General features: G+C 30.6%; 1 protein-coding gene and 1 long non-coding RNA gene across 8 annotated transcripts in view; one reads left to right on the forward strand and one right to left on the reverse strand.

Annotated features, from left to right (window-relative positions):
- Nucleotides 1–23,419, reverse strand: part of OtopLa (Otopetrin-like a) — a 331,346-nt gene that overhangs the window by 264,340 nt on the left and 43,587 nt on the right. The window contains exon 1 of one of the 7 annotated variants that reach the window (XM_014431189.3): nt 5,301–5,458. The exons of 4 other annotated variants lie outside the window; for them this stretch is intronic. The gene's annotated coding sequence lies outside the window, so the exon portion shown is untranslated. Of the gene's footprint in view, nt 1–5,300; nt 5,459–23,419 lie in introns of those variants that run through there. 2 more of the 7 variants (XM_014431184.3, XM_014431192.3) reach the window with 2 other exon arrangements.
- LOC136795858 (uncharacterized) overlaps nt 5,519–23,419 on the forward strand; it is a 28,215-nt gene continuing 10,314 nt past the window's right edge. The window contains exon 1 of the long non-coding RNA XR_010843542.1: nt 5,519–5,646. This is a non-coding gene — a long non-coding RNA (uncharacterized lncRNA). The remainder of the gene's footprint in view (nt 5,647–23,419) is intronic.

A 23,419-nucleotide genomic window follows, 5' to 3' on the forward strand; every position in this document is an offset into this window, starting at 1 on the left:
AAGGGATGTAGGCCAATAAGTAGGATTTTTAGGAGAGAGGATGGAGTAACTATTGGATGTTGCGACTCGGGAAAGCGTCCTACCACGGCGCTAGGTTTTAAAGTTTAAAATTAAAATCTTTATACGCAGGCGAGTCATTGTCATCAGACTGAGAGATTATATTTTCAGCAAGGATTTTTTTCATCTAGGTATATCATTAAATATTTTAGTGTATGGTAATTAAGAATTTTGTATTTTAAAAAAATCCCTATAAATATTTTGATTATTATTATTATTTTCTGGGAGCAGGGTAAAGCGCGAGGGCTACATAGTCGGACTAACTCTAAGAACCCGAGTTTGAATCTGGCTCGGCAGAAAATTGTTTTCCGTTACACTGTAGCCTTGAGTCAACTCCTGTGGGTTATGGAGGCCTCCTGGAGTCCACCGAGCCTCTTAAATTGGGTAAAAATCTGGCGGTCGAGAGTGATTATTACCAAATTACCTCCTTGCACAACCGTTGGTCTAGTAACAGTACTTATTTACAAAATACTGAACCCCTGACCCTTCATTATAGCGGTACAGATTTGAATTGAATATTTTCTGACAGTGTGCTTACTAATAATAGTCACAAAAATTGAAGACGGCTACATAATGATTTGATTTATATTACAACAACCCAAAAGCCCAAAGGCTAGAGCTTGACAAGTGTTTCACAATGAACGGAGTCCATTCAGTTTCTAATTGGATAGTTAGGTCAAAATACTTTTTCATAGAACACCTAATCCAAGTAGCTAATGTCTCGCCCAACCAGTTCTTTATCGGCCTTATTTTCGTTAATTTATTTATGTGATTTTTATTTCTTCGTGATGTCCTTTGATTTAGTAATTTTGATTAATTTTCATTTCTTCATTTTCTTATCAATGAAATAAATAACCTGAGGTGCTAGTGAAGCCTTCGACGTATCTTCTTCGATCTACATTTACATCTTCATGACTTAATAGCTCACCATTTAGTAGTTTAAATTCATAAGAACAACTGAGATGAATATACAATGAGCGGTCGGGGCAAAAGAAAATCGGTTTGAATTACAAATTAGTTGAATAATGAGCAAAGGAAATGTGCGGCAGTGACGTTGTTACGAAATAATTTCTTTAAAGAATATGCGTGACCGGATAAATATTACTTTTATAGCAAAAGAAACTTTACTAAAACTTTAGACTAAATAATCGACTCGTTAACAATTCGAAAGAAATGCTTTTCGTAAAGTCAATTAGTCAAGTTTACGTTATTAGTATACTAAAAACTTTTTTAGTATGTGTAGAGTAAACTCATAATTGTTTAAAAAATAATATAGAAAGATCAAAAAGTGCTCATAAATAAAGTATTTATACATGATAAGATTAAACATATTAAATATTATGTGGTCTAATTTGCATTTATTCTATAATCATTTCATTGCCATTGAAACAAACACGCAAGATTCAAAACTATTAAATAAATCAACTGTGCCAATTAAAAAGAAGATTAAAACAACACAATTTTATTTTAATTATCTTTAACAAAATAAATAAAAAGGAAATTAAAATGAACTTAAGGTATGTCTAACCTACATTACCTGTTGTATATGTCAGTTACCTAAAATAATATGAATAAAATTCGAAACATTTTAGAACCCTCGTTCAAATGTGCTTCACTTCCTGCAAAATTTTCTATAGCGTTTAAGACATATATTTTTGACATTTAATAATTTTATCGCCGTCTTTAAAAAAATATTGTTTATATGACTGTAGGTTAGAAAGACTATATTCGTTCGTAAAGTCATCAATTATTTGTTTTATTAACTTAAATCATAATAAACTATTTTTTAATACATATTAAATTTGTAAAAGCATAAAGAATTTCTGACTAACTATAATTTAAATACTTTCCGAAATATTTAGCGAAAATGTTAAAAAGATTTAAAAATTTTTTTTAAAAGTTTAATCATATTAATCTGAAGACTTGTCAGTACCGAATCGCACCTTCCAAAATTATTATTATTATATATATTTTTTTTTTGCCCCGGAAAAGAAATGTTTTTATTTTATATAATACTTAGTAACTCAACAAGCAGTCAACCAAAACTAACGTTTTAATACCTTGGAAAGTAATTTTATAAAAAAGAATTTGTGTTCTTTGCACTCACCAAATTAGGCACAAGCCACAGAAGTTTCAGTAAAGGGTAGCAAACGATAGTCTTTTGTACCCAGTGGATTTGAGACAAATAAATGAAATATTTTTCATCTATATAAATATTCTTGCTCTAAAATTTCGAAAGCGAAATATGCTCCAATACACAGTGTTGCAACACGCATAATAATCAATCCACTGTAGACATATTATGTATAAAATATTTTTTAATGAAGTGTAGATAGTTAACCGTAGATTAATAAGTGGTGAAGATGGTCGGGGGATGCGTTAAGCGAAAAAACAAAAACAAATATTTATTTGTGCTGACGTTTCGACCAGTTCATGAATTTCAGGTCTTCATCAAAGCTATATAAAACGAAAAATCTTTAAATTATGCAAGAGATCTTTTGAATTTAGTAGAATAGGACGAAACATTAGAATGCAGGGGCCCAGACACAGAAACATGTTAAGGGAATTGTTGATAGATTTAGGAAAAAGGGAATTTGACCGGCATTTGAGTAAAAAAAGGCCTATTCTTCTAAAGTGTGTGCCAAGCGTATGAAGAGAACAAAGATAATTTATTTGAGATTTGAAATTGGGAAAAGATGATTTAAGGAATGAGAAAAATAAATTAGATGGGATTAGAAAGGGAACATTTAGAACAGATATAAATAAGATGGAAGATGTAGAAGTCAGGGTAGGAGAATCATTGATGATTTTTTTTGTTTTATAGCCCTCATGAAGACGTGAAATTCAGGTCGAAACGTCGGCACGAAAAAATAATTTTTAGTTAGTGTTTTTTGCTGACCGCACACCTCGAGTATCTTCTCCACTTAATGTTTTCTTTTATCAATTCATTTATTGTTAATATATCATTATATTTCTTAATTCTGCTTGCTTATTTATTCCTTATTTTTACACCTATATTTTTTCTAACCTGTTCAGCACTTTGAATGTCACAATATAAGTAAAATTAATATACAATCGAAAATTATAAAAAACTGAATAATTAAAAGCTTACAAGCAGTAAATATAATGAAGTAATTTATCATAATTTGAAGATTTAATTTAAAATTAGAAATCAAATTAAAAACACCAATTTTTCCTTTTTTGGATAACCAAATAAAAAAGGAACGTGACAATGTTTACAAAGTTCCTCAAATTACAATGTAATATGATATTTATAAATAAACGAATTCTATTACATTAGTTTTCAAGGGAACCCGTTCACTTTTTCCTTACAGCTCATTTTTTTCCTCCCAGACTATTCATTATAACCGTTTTAGAGTCTAAATCAAGAGAGCATTATTAACTCCCATCACAGGAAGAATTAAATAGTTATTTTTAATCAGATTTTTTTGTTTTATAAAAAAAGGGGTACTAGCAGGTATTTTTCATAATGTAAACAAATTAAGTATAGTAATTAAAGACGAATTGGATCATCCATAATGCAGCAGTTAATACACTAACTAGATCAATGAATAAATTTAACAGACAAGTGCCATAAGCTATTAAACGAATAGACCTGTTGATCGCGTCAGAAGTGGTTGGGTGTGCAGTCCAATAAAATCACCTGGCGCTCCTGGACGGAGTGTGAATAGCGAGTGTCCTATGACTACAATTCTATTAATAGTACCAGATTGTTTAGAATATTGATTTAAATAAAAAAATAAAATAAAAAAAACAGGGGGAGTACACATAAAATCCTACCGTATGGAAGGAATAAATGAAATCATAAGTATCCATCTACAAAATATAAAATATGAATTAAAACATAGTCCAAGAATACTCAATAGCTATAACTAACAGAAAATAATTATTACAAAAAAATATATACATATAAACCACAACCACATATTTTTAAAAAAATGCAGGATTTTATTCAATACCGAAATTGACTAGCAAAAGAATAACTTAACGGCATTTAATAAAATTATCAGTACCAAAACTCTATCAAAAGAAGGATTAAAAATAATTTAAAATCGAAATTAGGGCTCATAGGTTACAAAATATATCATTGAAGAAAAAGAGGTTTACAATTTGTCGTTAAAATGATACTCGTAAGATCAGACCACACCCTGAGTTCTAACCTATGTTACAATTTATTTATTTAAGCATTTATTTTCTTTTAAAAACATGTAATTTTTTGGTCGAATGAAAGGAAAAATAAAAGATTTTACCATTGGAAAAGACTTACTTAATCAACTTTACTAACTTAATCAAAATTTTGAGGAATATTGTTTTAAATTTTTAAATCTTTACTAATAACAGACAATTATTAATATTATTATTTGTAAGAAAATAGTTCTCAGTCTTTATAATTCTTTAAAAATATCAATATTGCGGTAATTAATCATAGTTTTAATTATTATAAAGTTTTTCTCAATAAAAAATGAATTAAAATTTTTCGAGATTCATTAAATAAATAGAAACGTTAACTTAGATTAAGAAGGTGTTTCTACAACTACCTGTTATGTTAATTTGTTATTCATTGGGCTTTTTATCAAATTTTATTTTATTTTTTTAATATATTTGAAATCTTAAAAATACGATCTAATTTTTTGCAGAAATTTGTTAGATAAGAGTCATTTCATATTATGTTATTTTTTATTTTTTTTTTTCAAAGATTTTTCATTTAAATTTTAAAGAGATATTTCTCATGTTGCCATAACCATACTGTCAGAAATGAACTGAAGACCGGTGGACCTCTTTTTTGACAGTAAACCAATCTTCCACACGGAGGACCTTATCTGGACAGAGCTGTCATCCCGGTGAGAGCAATCACGAATCAGCTGACTTCTTCAGAAATTACTTTTAAAAATCATCACTTTTAATTGGGAAATTGATACTAAATTTCGAAGAAAGAAAATTTAAAAAAAAAAATCTATTAAATTGTTTTGACTCCATAAGTATGAAAAAAGTAATTTTTAGGCTTTTTAAGTGAAGTATTTCAAAAACCAAACTAGTTTCCATATAATGATATTATTATTGAGGTAATACTTTACACGAAAGAATTAACATAAGAATAACAGATGTTATCTTAAAAGAAAAATAAAGCAGGTTAGTTTTGCGTGTTCATTTTTAGTAAATTTTGGCATAATCCTAGCCGACGCCCTAGTTGTCTCCTGTCCAACTGGGCCAATGTTACAAACCTTTGGCTGGTCCCCTTCGGCTAGAACATGGAAACACCAACAACAGCAACGAAATGCCGACAACACAACCGTTCCAACAACCTGAAGGAGAGGCGGGTGAGCGGAAACTGCCGAGCGCAACCGAGCCTAGCGCTATCTGTGGGCCCCCACCTCCCGCGCTCGATAGCTGTCACCGATCGCTGGTCAATCAGCTGTCAAATGATCAATGGTTGTAGTGAGTAGTAGGTTACTCAGTCCATTCATAGCTTTTTTACAGACCCGTTAGTTCATAAAAAAAAATTACTATCACAATGCGTACACAAGAGAATCCCAGGAACACTAGGAAAGAAAATTCTTCAATCTAAAGGTAAACACATGATTGTAACTAATTATAATTACAAATAAAAAATCCTATAATTACAAATTGTAATATTATTGTTTTCTAATCGTACTTTCTTGTTCATTTGAATATTCATAGTTCTAATAATATCCGCTATGAATAGCAGAGATTCCCCAACTTTTGCAGTCCCCTCCCCCCCAAGTTGTGCTAAAAAACTTAGGCGGCAAACTTGTTGGTATAAAAACAATTTGTGGCACCTTTGTGGAGCTAAAAAAATTGTGGCACAAATTACCTTTAAGCATTTACATATGAACGAAAAGAAGAAAAATAGTGAAAAACATTTATTAAAACGCTAAATATCAAAGGCACTTTATGTATAGTAGAGTATTTTTAATTGATAACTATTAATAATAGATACCGACGCAAAATAATAAATAAAAGTGCCTCCAAAACCCATGAAAGGCATTGAGTTCATTTCTGATAATACATCGAACATTTTTTTTAATTATATATTTATTCCTAAGCCTTGATGGCCTACGAGTTGTATACGAATCATAGACAAGGAGATGATGGTGTTGCTTGCCATTTTATATGAATGAATTCTAATAAATTGCAAAATCATTGTAAAAATCAAATATTATTGATTTAATATCTAGAGTTTTTTTTTTTATAAATTATTGTAATTAATTTTATCAAGATTATTTTTACATCAGTACTTTATATGTATCAATGTTACTAATAGTGCTTGAATTTAACACGTAAAAACAGTATAAAACAGATGTTTTAAAAAATATTTCACTATACCATTTGATATCATATTATAATATCATTTATTTAGATTTCACTTTACATTATTATTTTTTCAGATTCGTTTATTTAAATAATTATTATAAATGTGGTTTTGTGGTTCACACTTTACTACCCGTCACGCACCTAGTAATTTCCAAAATTCTGTTAACACTTTCGGACCATCTATAATACCATATTTGGCAACTGATCTCTAAAAACCTATCTCAATCTCTGAGCAGCCCCAGAGATTTCGGTATTTCAAAATACTCACAGGATACATTATATCGTTCTCCTCCTAATTTTATTACAGTCGAGAATGTAAAATATTTAATGAGAGGCACTATATTAAAAGTCGATATATTGACTTTTATAAAATTATTATTAAAAAAAATATTATGGGGGCATTTCATATAGATAAGTCAATTTTTTACTGAATAAATTTCATTTATTCGCTTCGAATTTATTCGCTAGACCTATAAGACAATGAAAAAATTAAAGGAAACTAAAAAAAATGATATTATAATAATAACGGTTATTATTTTTTGTGGATATTGAAGAACGCATATTTGCAAATATATATATTTCTTATAATTTTCTAAAGTATATTAAATGAATTCTAAAGCAATTCCCAGTGATCGCTATGTAATTGATTTATTTATCATGCATATTGTTGCAATAGTTTTATAATATTTTAATCTGTTTTTTGTGCCACTCACAGAATAACATGCATTTCCAAAAATATTACGGTTCATTGTCCATAATCCCTAATAAAATTTTATGTCCCGTCTGAGGAAAACCGACTGTTATGCTAAACTTACGTTGTCCCCTTAGAGGTGACAACCGAGTGAAAAGGATTAATGCGTGTATCTTTAGATTTATGATTAGAGCTTGTTCAAAACTTAATCCGTTATCAGTTTTAATCATACAGTATAACATAGTATGGGTATACTATTCGAGAAACGACATTTTTAAAACGTTCGTTGTTTATTTTCATTTCAAGATCAATTATTTAATATATGGTAGATCCTGTACCTCTTATGCTAATAATAAAAAGTTACATTTAAGACCTTTGCAGTCATGGCCCTTCCACCATCAATAAATTCTACAATTGTACTATCATCCAAGAACTGAAGAGATAAATGAATTGTTTCAAACTATTTTTCAACGGTGTACCCATGCTTGAAGTATGTCGACTTTTTCATACGTTCCTCGCTATCGCTTTTATTATTCCAATCACTAAGAACCAAAAAAAACATTCCATTTTCTAGATCTTCTTTCACTTCCCTCCACCAAGCACCTAGTTGAATATAAGATTCCCCCCGCCATCTCTAAAGCATCTCTAATCAATGTTTGATTAAACTTCACATTTTCCAAGCTTTATAATTCCTTCGCAGATGTAACAAGACTAATGAGATAAAAAGAATGATTCTGGAATCGCTGTCATTATTTAAAAAATATATTTAAGTAGGTAGAAGTAGTGTTTCGGAAAAGTAACACAGATTTAGGGTCTGACACGCAGTAGAACATGTTTAAATTGTTACTAATATTTGTAGTACTTTCACGAAGAACGTATAATTTACTTTAAAAACATAAACTATTTAAAAATTACTTTAAAAAAACACTTTCCAGTCCAAGTAAAATATAAAAATCTACTGCGCGTAACACACAACTCTCACTTAGTACTCTATGTATGTTCTCAGGTTTCGTGTGGATTAGTGAGCTCGTGTTGAAATACTCTATTTTTGTACATTTCAAAAAATAAACCTAAAGACCGGATAAGGCAAAAATTGTTGCTATAAAAACTAACATTCTAGGGCTCCTAGTAGTGGTTATAAAAAATATAAATTTTACATTTATTTAGTTATTCAAAAAATTACTTTAGAGGAATGTTTTGAAAAGAATCGCCATTAAAGCTCTGAAATTTGAATAAGCCTTATCTAGTATAAAAGAGCACTCAATCGCTCATTTATTTACTAAAATCTGTATATATATATGATGAGAAGATGGTTGGGTGTGCGGTCAGTAAAAATCGCAAAGAAGTTGAGAGAACTTATTTAATTGTGCCAACGTTTCGGCCAGAGTTTCTAGCCTTCATCAGGGCTAACAAACAAAGAAAAAGATAACAACCAATGAATACAAAAAAAAAATTAAAAATAGAAAATATAAACATAATGACACAAGTAAATAATTATACAAAATATACTTAAAGAAAATAAGTAAAAATAAAATGATAAAAAAAGTGGAAAATAAAACGTTTATTAAATATGTAAGTAGAATAATATAAAGAAAAGGAAATTTGAAAATAATATAATGCAAAGGAACGTAGAAATATGAATACATTAATTTAATAATAATTAAAAATTAAAGTTATGGAAAGAAAAAAAAAATTATATGTAACAGATGAAAGATGTAAGTATAATACTACAATAAAAAAACAAAATATGAGGTTAACTTAGGAAAAAGAAGTGAATAGAAACCATGAAAATAATATGTGGTGAAAATAACTAATAATGTGGATAAGGAGAAATAAAAAGAGAATAGAGAAGGAGAAGGGGAAAAAAGAAAGATTAGAACAGAGAATAAGACAAAAAACTTACCTACTCCTAGGAAATCGCAAAGCTAAGTGACCTAGTGGCGCATGCGGTAAGACTGAATTAAAAAATAATTTACTAAAATCCTTATAGCCGTTTTCGAGAAAACAAAAAAAAATATTAATCATTTTTACAAAGTGGCTTTTTCAGTCAGTCAATTTTATTGGAAATTTTGCTGTCACACCTAAGGAATATACTCGCCTTAAATATGTAATTTCGGTTCCTTACGACTTATAGTTGACAAATTTTAGTATATGAAAATTAATTAGATTTCATGAATGTACAATATAAATTCATCTAATAAAATTTCTGAATGATGATACAATTTTATTGACGAAAGCGTTATAAAAATACCAAACGTTAATAAACGATAAATGAATGGTGAATGTAACATAAAGAAAAACAAATGTATGCTGGACAAAATAAGGTTTAAACTGTGAAGAGAAAAACCGTGTTTTATAGGATCATAAAAAGGTAATACAAATTTGAAATAAAAATGTAAATAAGTCATACAAAATGTATTGATTTTTTTTTAAATTTACACATGATGTAGAATTGAGTTAAATTGAGCTATAATTTAAATATATGTTGTTAGTTAAAACTAACTTATATGTTGGCATAGATTTTTAAATTGTTAAATGTGAAATATTATTGCAGGTTGATGATGAGCTGTTCTTTTGTCTCGAACCAAACGTACAATAAATAATTTAAGGTAAAGAAAGGGTTCGTCCTTGAAAATAAATAATTGTTGGTAGTGCAACAACATTTCATGGACGAAACTATAATATCGATTCTTCATAAATTTAGATTCAAACTAATTCGAAGAGGTTAATTATATTCTACACAACTAAGGGCCTACAAATTAATTGAATTAAGCTCTGTCTCGATGCATTAACTAAGCGTGGCCGTCCAAGTAGGAAATTGGATGTCAGTAGGGCTGCCTACTACCCACGTCTCCAAGGGGTCCAACAACAATACAGCGAAAGGTAGAGTTCTAATTCTTAGAGTACGAATATGATCCAATATATCATTACATCAACAGTAGATTAAACATTTAAATATTTATTAAAATTATAATTTAAAAAAATATTTATTGAATAGACAGTGTTATGAAAAAATGCTATATATTTTTATAGGTAAAATCTAGGTAATTTCAAAAATTCAGAAATGTACTGAAATTACTTTTAATGATAATCGTTAATGCAGTTTAGCTATAGATATCACATGAATGTAACGTAGACGTCATGACTTGCATCGAGATAGATTCAATGATTTTGAAGAAATATGGTTTCAAAAAACATTTAAAAACTCATATAATAACTCTAATTTCTTTATTATTACACTGTAGAATCAGAATCAATTAGAATCGTGGAGAATTTGGATAATTGACAGATACAAAAAAACTACTGATTTCAATCAACATAGCAATGAATTTGAGTCAGCAAAATATTTGTTATAAATGAACTTAGATCTGTAAATTGAATTTATTATGTCCCGGAATAAAATATATTTTTCATTTTAATTTCCATTTTTCTTCCCCTTGCTATATCTTGAGTGGCCTCGATCCAATCACCCAAACCTCACGATCCTTGCAGTAATTCATATGTTTTTCCTCCGATCCTCTGAATATAATCTCTATATAAATGCAAGACCATAATCTTTCTGGAAACTCTTTCTTTGTCCATTCGACAAACATGACTAAGTACTTAAGCTATCTTTTTTCTAGGGTAAATTTTAGCGCAGAAATTTTCAGTTTCTCTCTCTAATCCTTTTAGCGCAGTTTCTTCTAGTTTTACGTTAGTACTTCATTTCAGCTCCTGTGGTTTTTCCTATCTGCTTATCAAGCATAAATCTCTCATTTCCGTAGGTAAGATTAGGGAGGTTTACGAAGTAATATTGTCTATACTATATTAGATCTGGTTGGCTCTAATAATTCTATTTGCTATTTCCCAATTTAATTTCGCTTGTCTATTTATGTTGATGCCTCAGTTCCCAACCACTTCGAGAACTTCACCGTTACAGTCTATTTCTACTGTATCCACCTCTTCTCGTGGAAGAACTAACACCTTACTCTTGGATGCATTAGTGGACATCTCTTTTTGCTTTAGTTCCTCCTGCCATTCTAGTAAAGCTTGTTGCAGTTTTGTATCATAAATGAGAACGTTATCATCTGGGTGTAAGAGAGACTGGCTGAGTATCATGTTCAACTTACCAATGACTATTTCTATTGTTCACCTTTTACAAATTTTATATTTTATCTATAAATACAATAAATAAAAGTGGGCTCAGGCTTGTTCTACTTTTAGAGAGCTCTATCAATCAAAAAAGGAGCAGATTCTGTTTCATTGGTCCTTACTATTCCTTCTTAATTTGTAGATACAGAATTTATGGCGGTAAAGATCTCTTTACTCAGAATGCTCCTGTTTCTGCCCTATTTTTTTTTCTAATACATTTCGTAGGACGAAGATATGGTCCTAGGTTTGCCTCACAAGGCGGAAAACTGCTTTTTCTCCAAAATTCGTCTTAACTTTTTTTCTAGAATGTACATGTACATTTTGAAAATTACGGAAAAGAACTGATTGGCTTAGAATTCCCTTAGCATCAGTTAGATAGGGCTAAAAAGAACGCAACCAGCCTAATAATCGTTAATTTTTCAGGTAAGTAACAAGTAATTACTGCTAGAAATATTTCTTGAAAATCAATTAGCATGTTTTTATCAATGAAATAACTTGTCAAAAGTTTTATAATGTGAAAAGGTTCGAGAAGAGGGAATACCACTTGAATAGCAGCAATCCACGTGAAAAATAAATTATTAAAACACTGATCTAGGCAACGTTTCTTGACCCCTCTAGTGTCCCGAGGTCGATTGATTCACATTCCAGTAAATTTAATACATATCTAATGTTAACTCATAATCGGAACTTTAAATAACATATAATAAAGTGTCTTTGCAAAACGTTATTGCACAATTTTTGTTGATAATTCCCACTGAATTTATTTTTTAAAAACAAATTTATTTAAATAAATAAATTAGCGTGATAAAAACCTAACCTTATAATGCCAAAAGGCAATCCAAGGTATCCTTAACACCCAGCTATACATATAGCATACCTTCTATATGTATGTACCAAATATTCACTAACATCATTACAAGAGGGTATGAAAAAAAAAAAAAAAAAAAAAAAGCGTGATAAAAAAAAAGATCAATATTTGCCTGCATATATACATCCATTTTTATTGTATATATTTAATTTGTTTATGTTTATTTTTCTAGGTCAGAAAAAAAAAAAAAAAAAAAAAGCGTGATAAAATTAAGGAAAAATATGTACATACTTAAAACAAGATATGTAAAATAATATAATTTATATGATAATTAAGAAATGAAAATGTTTCGGTGACTTCAGGAATTTTTTTCTAAGCACTAAGGAAGATGGCAAATATTTTTCTTTTGAAAAACTGTACAATTAAGATTATGGAACGATAAAAACAGTAAAGCTCCCTTTAAACAGTCAATATAATAGAGTAAGTATTATTAAACAAGGTAATTATACAACACGTGTCATTGTTACGATAAATATTCCCCTATATATAGATGAAACTTGATGCTTATTAAATAATATTGAGTGTGCAATACAAAAACTATGCAGGATTTACGTAAAAAAATGCATATATATTGAATTTTCGTTAATTAAAAAAAATAAAATAAGACAGCAAGCAATTAAGCCAGAGTTGGTAAAAAACTACAAGTTAAATGGCGGAGTGGTTGCTTCACAGGCCAGGATCATTTTGTTTGTTTGCAAAGAATTACATATTTTTTTGCCTTTATTGTAAATTTCTATTTTTGAGACTTACTGTATTTCCCATAACTCCGTCTTAATTGTAAAAATTCCTTGGGAAGATTAAAATATTTTCGTATATATCTATTTCTTTTAAATAATATTCTATTATTAATTAATATCAGAAATCGGGGAGAACATTTGATTTCAAAAATATATGTTTATAAGCAATACTCATACGGAATAAAAGAATCGCATTCAAATAGAAGAAAACTATAATTTTGTATTACAGTTAATTGCCACCATATCTTGTCTGCCACCTTATATAAGTTTCTATAAGAATTAATCAGTACAAGCATTTATTAATATCTCATATTTTCAATTTTTTGTAGTCATCTAAATTAAAATAAAAATTATATTCTAATACATAGAATGGTTTTAGAAACCAAACATGAATTGTGGGTATTCATGTATTAGTAACATGTATTCTTCTTCTTAAGCGGACAGGAAGTAATGAAGAATTTCTTACTCTTCTCTCTTTTTTCCCAAAAGTTGTAAGCCCCTCTGAAGCCAAATCTCTTTAATAGCAGCTTAGTTACCTTAAGTTGCTTGGGGTAGTGCTACCTCTCTCCCTTAAAATTTTCCGAAAATTCCCGAATAACATGTAATCTTCCTCTCTTATCTACAACAGAATCAGACACATCATCCATATTATTTTTTAACTTTATTATTATTATTATTTCAAAACCATGAAAACCTTTCAAAAATAACTTTTAAAAAAATGCTTTCGATTCTTTCAAAAATTGTTCATTAACGAATCTATACTAGAATACATAACACGTATTCCGTATCAATTTTGATTCGGTTAGAGGTATACTATTCGATGAAAACTTCGAATGTTGACCATATATCTTTTTTAATCCTCCTGGAGTCCCACGCTTCAAGTACACGACATAGGAAAAGAGATACCACTACCTACCTATATTCGCCATTTTTTGTACGATTCCTTTTTAAAACTTGATTCGTCATGTTTTCTAGGAATAGCTTACTTCAAAATTTCTTTTCACTATTAACATTTTTAATGTATACGATAAAAAAAAAATATTAAGTTAAAGTGTAACTCCTCATGTTATACTACTAACTGAATTATATATTTATAACGCAATTGACTACATTGTTAAATAATTAAAAATATTAGGTAATGGGTTCAGAGGATAAACAATAATGCCATATAAATTTAAAAATGTGCATTGTCAAAGCTATTATAATTTACCGTTTACCCTTTATTTTCCATCGTATTAAAAGAAAGTAAGTCATAAGGTTAAAAAAGAAGGTTATTGTGGATTTAACATTCCGAAAAAAATGTTATTTTAAAGAGGGAGGGGGGAAGAGTAAGACCGAATATTACAAATAGGTCAATATCATTGTCTAATCTATTCTTACAAAATTATAGAAAAATTTGAATTAAAGGAAGAAGAAAGTATACCGATTAATTTACTAAGGTGTTCCACTTGTGGAGGAATAAATACAGATTTTTCCATGTGCACTGAACGTGATAATATACTAAGACATCAACCCTGCAAGTAAACTATTAAATCAATAGTAACATTATTTATTGAAATAAAATCATATTGTGTTATACAATACTTTAAAAAAAAAAAAATACCTCTATAAGACTTGGCAGGTAAATTTTTCATTTATCGGGTAAAGAAAGAGACTAGGGTTTTCAACTTTCTGCCAGTTAGGAGGTGAAGTATAAGAGGTACTTAAACAAGTGAAGTGACCTGGCCAACCCCAAAATCTAAATCACTGGATTAAAGGGCTCTAGGTGTTTTTCTGCGTTGCATAGTGTTGTTATATTTTAGATTATTCATTAGTTTTTCGATAATACCGTTTTCTCATCCTATTTAGATTTTGAAATGTTCTAATCTTCCAAAGATCGCTACCCAGCTATCCAACACTGATACAAGCAATGACAGAAAAAAACAAATTATAAAATAAATGCATCTATACATCTTTTACATAAACAAAAACCGTATACTGCACTAATAGGGAGCGCGGTAGCATCGTGGTTACCCAACACATTTATTGCTTAAATATCACTTATATATATTATTGTTTACTGAAGATATTATGCGGGCAGTATCAGTTAATGGGGGAAAATTGGGCACCAAAGATTTACGGAAATGGTTCGAAAACGAGAAGCAAAAAGCTTGCATTAATAACATCAAACTTAAAGGTTATCGCGAGAGCAAGAACTGAAGTCATTTTATTATAGACAACAGCCAAAATATATAAAATGACATTCGGGATCCAATCCTTTTTTTTTAGTATATCTTGAAATTGAAATTATTTCATAAGACCTATTCAGTACGGTGTGGTAGTGGATAGTTCATAGGCAAGGTACTGTGCTGCAAACTGCAAGGAACAGAGGTCGAATCCGGCTGGGCAAACACTTGTTTTCTGCTACACGTTACCCGAGAGTCAAACCTGTGGGTTCTGGATCCCTCCTGGGGTCCACCCAGCCTCATAAATTGGGTGAAAATCTGACTGTCGAGTTTGATTCTAATCAAATCACCTCCTTGCACAACCGTTGGTCTAGTAACAGTACTTCCTTACAAAGTACTGAGCTCTCGACCCTTCACGGGTTTTAGTGCTACAAATTTTAATTTTAATACTGTACTCACATGTAAACTCGAAATCTCAAGCATTGCAAAGATTATTAAGAACTCTCATCAATCGAATACTTTCTACAGATCGTTAACAATGTTAATAATTATTTTCCATAATCGAGATTGTTTTCATAATCCTTGATTTTCTGGTATTCTTCCTTCTCCTGTGATTTTCGGTAAAATTGCACGCCTCATGAAATAAAACGGGATATATTAATTTTATTTTGAAAGATATATAAATCGACAAATCGAAGACAGTATATGCTATCGCCTTTTCACTGATGAATTAAATCTCAGTATCAAGATAGAACTTTACCGAAACCTAATATATCTAAGGACGATTTGAAGCGAGCCAAATTCAATAATGCCTCGATATTGCCTGGCGGTCGGCTACAGGAGTCTTGGATAATGCAATGACTTCGCGGCTAATAGGGAATGCTCTCAGCCTGTTTTTGAAAGTGCCACCTCCTAACATCATTTCAGACCTTTATTACGGCCTCTTCGATATCTGGGTCGGTCTGGCTACTGTACTGAAAGCAGAAGGTCCAAGCCATCTATATCGTTTACCTTTGTCCAACGAACGCTTTAAAATTAAATCAAGCAGTCTTAAATTAAATAAAAATTATACTTAATGAAATAAAAAAAGACATAAAAGACCAAAGAATAAGCGGGAAGATTACATTTACGAATTGATATCTGGATTCTTCAACCCAGAGAAAAAAAAAATGCAAGTTAACATCAAGCATTCCAGCAACAAGCACTAGACCAAAACCTGAATTTTATTTTTAACTTTTAAATCTCTCGATAAATTACTAACTATTTTAGTCTAACTATAAATAAAATATATTAATTACCATAATAATAATTATTTTTAAGTTAACATTTCTTTATTTTTTAATACACTTTCCCATAATTTCTTTACAAACTTCTAATAGATAATTCAAAATATACATATAAATAATAAAAATAAGTGTTCATAAACTGGTAGGGGGGAGTTGTGATACGACAAGGCGTATTGCCAGCTGTAAACATAGCTCCCCATATAAACGAACATAGAAATATAAGAGCAATTATAACGAGAATAAATCAGTGTTATTTCTGCAATTGTGTGCGTTTGCTCTCGACTCCTTTTTCTTTTTTTTTAATGTTTTTGTACTACCTTCACTTCAAGTTAATTTAGTATATATATACCTATATATTGGGTCTATGTGACGATATCAAATTTAATTATTAAAATGAATAACCACCAGAATGGTAATGTTATTTACTTAATTATGTGAAATACTTCTATTAGTCAACAAAAAATAGCATATTCCTTAATAATATATTTTTTGTAAACCGTTTAAATCAATATTTGGGCTTATCCAATGTATTATTAGGTTGTAATTTTTTTTCGCCTTTTTAAAATTCCAATAACTCACATAACAGTTATAAAAATATGTCTCATAGATAATAATTAATGTATTAAATTCGTACATTAATTATTATAATATAAAACTTTGGTTAAGATAGTCTACCAATAAAACCTATTTATTTTTTTTTTAAGTTCATGGTTTTGTATAAAGATATGTAATTTTCTTATGCATATCATTAATCTTTGAATCCTAACTCATAATATGTTCATAGAGATTTTCTAAATTCATATAAATTAAAAATTACATCAGAATAAAAAGAACTACATGAGGTAACTAAGAATGCACACTCTTTCATAGTCAACTTGGAAGCCCACCTCACTGGTTTAAGTTTTCATTTAAAATTTTTAGAGTTTAATGACTTCCATTTTTGAATGAATTATTTATTAATTATTCTTGACATTGTACGTATCGGGACCACTGTCCCATATTCATGCCTTTAAAACCTATAACAATAATAAAACTAACATAACACCAATCTTCATCCTTATATATTTTAATTTATACAATAATATTCACCTCATGATTTCATAGGGGAAATCATGTCAACCCATTTGAAGTGCATCTTCACCTCTCTCTGGCACAGCCATCACTCTACATTTCTTACTACCTATTTGGACCTTATCTCATGTCCAGTGTGCTGTTTGGTTACTTCCCTGTTTTGTATTTAATATTAACTTAATGATTTTTGATTTTTTACATAAACCTGTTTATTTCATCTGATTTTTATGTTTTTATTTTAAGTCTATTTATAATGTCTGCGTAATGTGTATTTAAGTGTTTAGTGCCAGTTTTATAGTTTATTGTGTTTTGTATGTTTTTGTTATGTCTATAGCTTCTAGAAATCTTCTGCTTTTTGTGTTTTGTGCTGTATCTATTATTTTTGGGTTTTCAAAATTGAATTTGTGGTTCAGTTTTATGCTGTGATAGGCCAGAGATGTGCAATTTATATTTTTAGCGTTTTTACAATTGGTGATATGTTTCTTAATCCTAGTTTCCAGTTTTTGAGATGTTTCACCAATATATACTTTTTCATAATTTCTGCAATCTATCTTATAAATTGCGTTTAGTTTTTCCATCTTATCAACTTTGTCTTTCATGTTTGACAGCTTATTCTGTAATTTATTATTGTTGTATAAACCAGTTCTGATATTTGTATGGTCATATTCTTATGTCAGTGTTTTTTTAATTTTATTTGTAAGGCCTGGTATGTATTGTAGTTTAAAAAACTTTTTATTATTGTTATTACTATTTGTTTCCTCTTGTCTCTTAAGTTTGTTTTACCTAACATAGTGTTTTTTCTTTTGCTATATAGAAAGTTTTTTTTATTAAAATGATGTAAGGTGCACAAAATAATATGCATTAGTTCCGAAAATAATGGGAAAATAACTAACTGCTAAGCTGATCTAAATAACGATTTTCAGTGTTTATCAAATAATCTCCACTGCTAATAATAACTAATAGATGAAGATTACATCCGTTTAGGATACATATTTTTTAATAAATCAGCCCTAAACATAAACCTTATTTATAGTACACAAAATAAATTAATCAATCCTACTTAAGTGACATCAATATAATTAACATTATATAACACAACACAATGAAAACTTGTACTATATAATTTTCAATTAAAAGATTACTTCATTTCGATTTATTATGTTAAAAATATAGCAGTGAAGATTCAGGGTATTTTGTTAAAAATTCATGTTGGGGTCGAGATGGTGAGGGGGAAGAGGATTGGAAGCTTAATGGATCCCGGAAGGAGTTTTAAAAAGGACTTAGAGCGAGCATAAATCAGATCCTCCCGTAAGCCTCTTGAACCAGTTCTGGTAGTCAGATGTGCCAAGGCCTTCTAATAAAAGGAGAATATTTCAAAGAATGTCATCTCCTTCCAACCGTTCAATTACAGTTCTTTTACGAAGGATGAGGTAGGCTGACTCCCTTTCATCAGCACTTAATTATCATAAAGGATGAGACCGGAGCAGAGCAGGTAGCAAACCTAATATGGCATAATAGCTAACTAAATTGATTATCCAGTTACAACAGCTCAATAGCCTACATGTGCAGGCCTACGCAACATCATAGATTTAATTATCATCCTACGTAGCCTCCTCTACCTAGCGTTAGCATAATTGGTTTCGAGAACATTCAGCAGAGATGAATGACAGGAAAATAATAAAATTTTAAAGTTATTAAATTCATTCATGACTAATCCCTAAAACTACAAAAATTATTACTGTTTTAATAGTTTAAAAAACCAATCCAAAAAAATACAGATGAAAAATTAAATTTTAATTTTAACACTTCACAAGCCTTGAATATACCACATTCCAGAACATATCTACTGCATTCGTCCATTTTATCACATAATCCTACATTTTCTGGTAATGCTACGAATGCATAAGTTAATATATTTTTCCTACTCCATTTTAATTAGCAAATTTCTACATCCCCTAAAAACATATTAATCTCCTAGGGTATGGAAGTACTCTGAGCTATGAAAACAAGCTATTCTCTTCCAGCTTTTGAAACCCGCGAAGACTGGAACCCAACCAGCCGAGTACAGATCAATTAGCTTACTTCTGCACTTGGACAAAGTTTTTGAGAAAATTAATGAAGAACAATTTTCTCAAAAACCTCCTGCTCAGAGAGAACAGCTAATTCGACCAAAGCAGACTGGCTTCTGTCCGGATCAACACCTGGCTAAGCTACAGGCAAAAGTAGGCCAGAAGACAATGAAGAACGAGTCAACAGCTATGATTTCAATAGACTGCACGGATACGTTTGATGCAGTGTCCCATAGTTTACTATGTAAGACACTGCAGGACAACAAATTCTCAGAAGCTATACACTCTATCGAGATCATGACTGTAACACCGCTCATTAAGGGTTCGAGTCGGAGAAGTGGTAGCCGGAGAGGTTCCATTACCTTTGGAGTACCCCACGAGTCAGTGCTATCACCGATACTTTTGCGAAGTGTGGCTGTAACTGTTGGAGCCAAGTATGACAAGGCTACTGTAGCGGCTCATGCCGGCGATATAGCCATCTACAGTGGTTCAATGAATGCAGAGACAGCTCTACGCCAGGCAGATAAGGCTTGCACGGAAATAACCAAGAAACTGGAAAGGCTGAATATTACAGTTAAATCCAAGAAGGCCGACTGTATTATCTTCTCCTTCCAGAAGAACGATCTTCCTCTACCTGAAGTCTATAAGGTAATAGGATGAGAGAATAGACCAGCAGGCAGTAAAGCATATCTGGGGGTCACCATTGATAAACACCTGACCATAGATAGTTCGCCACTACAATAAGAAAATAAATCTAATAAATAACATAAGATAGGACCAAGTCTTACAGGCTTAATCATTAGTTAACTTCTCCTATTCTCTCTCTCTCTCTCTGCCTCAAATTAATGATCTACAAAAGTGTGCTCAGGCCAGGCCTGCTCTTCGGAGCACCTATGCTAACCAACATAGCACTCACAACAGCCAAGAAGCTCTAACAGTTTCAGAGCTGCTCCAGAGCACCTATGCTGATCAACATACAGCCTCAACATGCAGCCAAGAAGCTCCAACAGCCTCAGAGCGGTATACTCAGATGTATAGTGAGATATAATTCACTACGATAACGAATCACATATACACTACTCGACCTACGACTGTGACAGAACTTATCACGAGGATAAATCAAATCAAATCGAATTATTTGATAGCCCCCATTGCTGTACAAACCCACTATTCAAGACTCAGACAATGGCAGAATGGCCACAAAGATGGCAAACCGACATTAACAGACTCAATCTAGACTGAGGGCAAGTAACTAAATATTTCTGACTCAAGAAACTTGGTGAGCCCGGTCACCATTAGGCCGACACAAAATCCTACTCTTTTCAAAAGATCCAATTTCCTCAGCCCCCTCTTCAAATGCATTACTGATGAAGAAAAACAGGCTACTCACAAACCATTTTTCCCATCATGATCTCAACCCCACACACCCATGCGACTTAGGAAAAAAAAAAAAAATCTCCCAGAGTATTTTCACTCACCATCTTCAAGGAGAGTGGTATCATTTGAAGAGGCTCGAGGACCTTCGTTTGTTACCTGCAGCTAGGGTAATGCAGTCAATGTTATGTATGTTAGTTATGAAAAAAATATAATATTACACAATTTTAAGTCAAAATTAAATTTATTACTTTTAAGTGTATTATAAGTTTGTTAAAATTAGAAGCAGAATTCTGATGTATCCGAATATACCCATCGAGAGGGGTCGAAACCACAACTTCTAAAACAGAGTTTGGTAGGAATCGAATTAACTGATTACAACTCTAATAGGATCCCCTCATCTTTCGCGTTATTATGGAACAATAACGGGCTCCTCCAGTCTCTGATGTAGTTGCGGTAATCGGATTGCCAAGTAGCACGCAGTCTAAAGCTGTTTAGTTATTATCTATATTAAGGCGATGCATGCAAAGAAAAAAAAATAAAATGAAACACCTGTCATCAAAATTGTTACTTTAAATTAGCTGGCCAAAAATAATCAGTCTTAACTATGATTTTCGAATATTTAAAAATTAAGAAAAAAATTACTAATGTTTAAGAAAAAGTTATACAACTTATTTTGAAACATAGTAAATTTTTATCATTTTTTGATAATTAATTTAATAATAGATAATATATAAAACCATTAATGGATCCAGAGTGTTTTATAAAAAAAACATTGAACCTATATAGGGTTAGTCACGTCCAGAAAAACTTTTTTTTTTAAATGAATTTGTTGGTATACCAGATAATAACAACAATGATTAACACCGTTACTTGATTATATTAAAAATTCTTAAACAATTCCATTAATAACTTACACGCCAGTATATGATTCAAAGTTTCAAGCAAGTACCTAAAAAAAAAAAAATGAGCTAAAAATCCTTGCTATCGCTCATCGGCTTGATAATTAATAAAATTATAGTGAGCAAGAGTTTGAAATCATTGAAAAATAAATAAAATCAGGACTACCTATTTTTTATGGTTGAATGTTCGGATAATCGATGCTTTATTATATTTGCACGGCAGCAGGAATGTTATCATGGAAATGTAATCAATTTTCGAAATAACATTTTTTTTTCTAAAAAAAGTCTTGGTGAAACTGTTAAAATGAAATTTATCTTGAAAAGTGAATGACTGTTTCGGTCTCTAGGTCCAAGGCATTATTTGGTGAAACATATCACATAATAGTTCATAATTAAGATTAAACAATGGAGATTATACATCATTGCAACATATACTTGAAATAAAACTGGGTGGTAAGGTATTTACTAGTAATCATATTTGAGAAGGCATCTTCTTTTTTTTAATTTTTTTTCTCTCATTTATATCAAATGTAAACGTGTTCCGAACAAAGTACACTACAATTTTTTAGTAAAATTAAACTTCTCCTAAAATACCTCTATAAATATAATCAGTAACTGAAAAACAAAACACATTTAGTCAGAGTTCAAAAATATTTTATAACGGCTAAATAAGAAACATGGGGGAGCCATAGTCCCCTTCAAAAAAACGTGAAGCAAAAAAATGGGTGGTTGGCCACGCCTTCGGTGTTCAGATTCAAGATGAGGTTAATAAGATTATCCGGTATTGTAATCTATACTTATAGAAGGCAGTCGGTGATAGATCCTACTCCTCTGCTACGCCCTTGGAGTTCATTATCAGACCTGCCTTTTTGACTTTTTCTAAGCAACTTCCTCATCATCCTCATCATTATAATCCTTCCTCAAAGAATAGAAGGTTAGTAACTTACCGGCACAGCTATTTCATCTACATGTCACAACCTGGTGGAACTCTTACCTGAAAAAAAATATGGAATGTTAGATAACACATATGAATGTCAAAAGTATAAAGTATAAAACTGATGTTATGTTAGCGCGAAGTATTAGCTAATTAATAAACCAAGCCGTGGAGGGTAGCAACTAAGGATAAGAAGTTTATTAGTTTCACCAGAGAAATGGAAGAATAATACCAACAAGTAATTACTATACAGAGAATATCATGGTATTATTAAATTTTATACTCTAAACTGTTATAAGTCATAAGAGTAAATATGTAATGTACATAAAAACAGAAAATCAATTTTATAATTTCCGGAGGCCTATAAAAGGAGTCTAGTCAAAATTGTCTTCACAAAAGAACAGTCTCAAACTGCCTAAAAAAAATAAATTGTAATTTTGAGCAATCAAGCAATCTGAATATCACACACCTTCGTCCAATAACCACCGCGTTTAAGTGGAACTTTAAGGTTAAAAAACGGAATTCAGACTAACTGCAGTCAGTAGGCATTAAGGCATAGACAAAAAAAATTTTAAGGAGCTATATTTCATGTAACATTTGATTTCACTATGTTTTGCACCTAATACCGATGAAACCAGAGATCCTGTAGATTTATCAGTTATCGAGACTACGGCCGAAGATATTTGTCAAAATAAATTATGATTTCGTGAAAGGAAATAAATGGGGATTTCATCCGAATATTTTAGGTTGTAATTCATGCAATAGAAACATACAACATTA

The sequence above is a fragment of the Halyomorpha halys genome, unplaced genomic scaffold (genome assembly GCF_000696795.3).
Source record: "Halyomorpha halys isolate HHAL.00 unplaced genomic scaffold, Hhal_1.1 Scaffold949.1, whole genome shotgun sequence".
Lineage (NCBI taxonomy): Eukaryota > Metazoa > Arthropoda > Insecta > Hemiptera > Pentatomidae > Halyomorpha > Halyomorpha halys.